Genomic DNA, 3,872 nt, shown 5'->3' with positions numbered 1-3,872 from the left:
GCAGACACTGGGTCAACCCTAAGCAACGGAAACTGGCGGTGACGGCCAAGGGGAGAAGAGGGGTCGACATGCCATTTCCCAAGCCCTTTAAGTGAGCATGGCTCCATCTCTCATATGGACAGGCAGCTGTGGGCCAGGCATGGGGGCTTCCACCTGCCGAGGGTTATATCAAGCAGCCTAGGCTAGACCCTCCTTACACACGGACACCTCAGAGCCCTGTGCCTGAACTGTTGGCGTTCTTGGACATTCCTCTGCTCATCCTTGTGGCCAAACAACCTGCGCACACTGTTTGTACAGACATCCAACTGAGGCAGAGGACAGCGAAATGAGCTATCTAGCTCAGAAAACTGATAAGAGGCAGGGCCAGAGATAACCAAGAATCCGGTGGATTCCATGCCTGACACTCACTTGCAATTCAGGCCAGTGAAAGCCTGGAGAGGTTAGCAGATCCCATCAGAATCCAGGAGCTTCTGAGTAGCACGATTTGGATGCCACTGAGTGGGCAGTGTCTACCCTACCAACTTTTGAAGGTGCACTAGTGTCTTTATTAATTCAGTAATAAAGTGATTATTACTGTGTAATAATACCTAATATATATAATAAGGAGTGAATGTGACCGTTTCAGAGGAAACAACCCAGCACAGTGGGTATAATGTAAAATGATTTTCAACCCATGACAGCTGGGCGCTTCGACTCCTTGCTCTCACTGAGGTGCAGTGAGTAAAGGTGAGGCGCTGGGCTCCAGCCCTGCTCCCCAACAACAGCTTCTCTCTCACTTCACGATGATGGGTGCTTTGATAACCAGTGGAGAGGACTTGACTGACACAGCCCAGGGAAACTGTGTCGAGCTGCCTCCTACCGGAAGGTCCGCAGTCCATCATCCCTTGGTCTCTTGGTGTTCACACAGCAGAGGCGTAGAGGGCTAAGACTGTGTTGATGGACACCTGGGATTTCTCCAGGCCGTTTTCTGTTCCTAGCATAAGGACTGAGTTGAAATGAGCTTGTAAAGAGAGAGAGAGGGCTCATCTGAGCTCACTGTCTTGGAGGTTCTGTTCTACACCAGCTCTCTCTTGTTGCCTTTCAGCCTAGGGCAGGGTGGTTCTTCTTGGCAAGAGCGTAGGGTGGAGACCAATGCTCCCTCATGACAAGGGAGCAGAGTGGAAAGAAAAGTCATGCTGTGCTGCCCTTCCACAGTGGCCCGAAGACCTTCCTCTATGTCCCATCTCCTGAAGGTTCCATGTCCTACCCACTGTGCTACTCTAGGGACCAAGCTCTTGCCACACAGCCTTTAAGGACCCCAGAGAGCCAACCCATTGCAGAAAGCTCAGGCAGCATTCCCCATGGGCTCAGTGCAGGCCTCTTGGGCAAGAAGGGTGAGGTGAGACTATTCCAAATCTTTCCTAAGAACCAGCAAGGCTGTCTTGGAAGCTGCAGAAGCAGATGCTTCTGAAGGTACTGGAGAGAAGAGGCGAGAGACACAGCCACACTGAGTGGTTGGTATGGGGATGTGTGCTGTGGAAGAACCCCAACCTCTCCCCCCATGAAAGTCAGGCTTAGATGCTTGAGTGAAGAACGGTTTTGTACCTCTTTCCTTTTTGTCTTTCCCTGATCCTTGCCTCACCCCAGAAGAGTTCTCAAATGAGAAAGGAGGGGAGAATTGGGAGGTTCCTCCCGGAGGTGGGTAGCTTCCCAGCAGACTCCCACTTCTCTCAGGCACCTCTCTGATTCCAGGTTCCGACCTAATCACAGGCCACAGTAAAGCACTGGTGAGTCCAGCAGGGCTCCTGCCATCTGCACGTTCAAGTTCTCCCGTAGAATCAAATGGTAGAGCACACAGTAACCAAGGTCACACGCCAGACACCTGCCTGTCACCCTCGAGTCCTCCTGCTTTAAGGGGATGGCTGCTGTCTTTCTCAATTTACTAGTGAAGAAGTTGGGGTTCATTCGGTCAGAACTCAATCCTCTCTGATTCTGTGGGTGCATCTTTCACCCCTCTGCTGCTTTGCGGTGCACAGAGGGGGCGACTCGAGCAAGCAGACAATGAGAGAATGGGACTAGAGAGAAGGAACCATGAGAGGCTGAAAAACATGGAATCCATCATCAAAAGCTGAGTATGTGCTGGGGGGAAGGGGGTGCCAGACATCGCACAGCCTCTCGTCAGCAGCTGTACATCACGTATCATGACTGTGCACGACTGTAACCTCTTAGGCCGTTTGGTACACTCTGCATTCCAGGCTGCCAGGAATCCTTAGCTGCATTCGATAAAGACAAGATGGACCCTGGGACAGCACCTGGCTCTAACCTGGGCACCTGATGGGCAACTGTCCTCCCAACTAGATCCCACTGGCAGGACTAAAGGAGAGGAATCTAAGTGTCCTGTTTAAGCAGAGTTCATTCATTTTATCATGTGTGTACATGTGCATGTATGCGTGCGTGTGTATATGTGTGTGCACGCGTTTGTGCCAGTGTGTGTGTCTTTGTATGTGTGTGTGCATTTGTGTGCATGTGTGTGTGATGTGCATGTATGTGTGTGTGTATGTGTCTGTGCATGTGTCTGTGCGTGTATCTGTGTGTGTGTGTGTGTGTGTGTGTTTGTATGTGTCTCTCTGTGTGTATCTCAGTCACTCTCCATCTTGCTATTAGAGACAGTGTCTCTTACTGAACCCTGTTGCCCCTGACAAGGCTAGACTGTCTGTCCAGAAGGGATCTGAACTCAGGCCCTCATTTCAGTGTGGCAAGCACTTCACTGACTGAGCCATCTCCCCAGGATCCATTTATTAATGGAAGGAAGAATCAGAAACTTTTGAAACCTTCACTGCAGGCTCAACCAACGTGTCCCAGGTGGGTCATTGTGCAGCTGCATGTCCTGCCACAGTAACAGCTAGGAGCTGAGGGTTATAGTGCAAAGCCTTCTGGGGTTTTCTGAGGGTTGCCCAGTGCCCAGGAAAGAGCTTCTCTCAGCTCTGGCAAGTTGGCTCATTCCTGCCTCAAAAGGAGCCCCATCCAGTGTTTGTCTGACACGATTCTCTTCTGTCTCCTTACTTGGCCAACGCATCACTCAGCTCTAGGGCCACTTTTCCTCAAGGTCCAACCCCTGGGTGCCTGGTTTTCCTACTACACAGCAGAAGATAGCACTTGGAACCAGGTCACCTCCAGGTTACCTCCAGGTCACCTCAGTACCCACACATGCTTGTCATTTAACAGCAGAGGTTTGTATTTGACTAGTCCAGGGGAGAGCATCATGCAGGACTTCCTCACAAGTATCTGACCAGTGCCATCACTTGAGGACATTGTGTCTATCACCACAAGTGTGGTCACCTCCTCCTGCAAGTCAAAATGAGTCTGTGAGTTTTTGTTTGTTGTGACATCTGAAGGCCTTGGCTCACACCAGTATCTCCCCATGATCACAGCCTCTACTCAGCTGTGTGCAGAGAGTGGTACATCGTGTGTTCCTCCATTGGCATCTTGCAGCCCATTTCAGAGCTAAGGACTTCTGCATCCATTGTTGTGAGCCAAGAGACTGCATCCTTGCAAGACCTAGGCTCAGACACACTCCATCCAGATTCTTCCTACCTACAAGCATCGAGAGAAGGCAGCAGGCAGGGGTGAGGGAACAGGATGGCGCCCTGGCCGGGACAGGTAATACTGACCTAAGGGCTGGTAGAAGTGGTCCCAGCATCCTTCAGTCCTGTATTCCCCAGGTCACAGGATAAGGCACTGGACCCTACAAACCTCTGTAGCATCCTGTTCTAGCGGTTGGCACTGTGCCCATGCATGTGCCCTCTCTTCTCCCTGGATTACTTGAGCCTGCTTTGCCTTTTGAGGCCATTTGAGGCTCCTGAGTTGAGTCACCAGGACATTTTTGTGACTGT

This window comes from Rattus norvegicus, chromosome 10 (assembly GCF_021556685.1).
Source record: "Rattus norvegicus strain SHRSP/BbbUtx chromosome 10, alternate assembly SHRSP_T2T, whole genome shotgun sequence".
Lineage (NCBI taxonomy): Eukaryota > Metazoa > Chordata > Mammalia > Rodentia > Muridae > Rattus > Rattus norvegicus.
Note: the sequence above shows the minus strand (reverse complement) of the source record.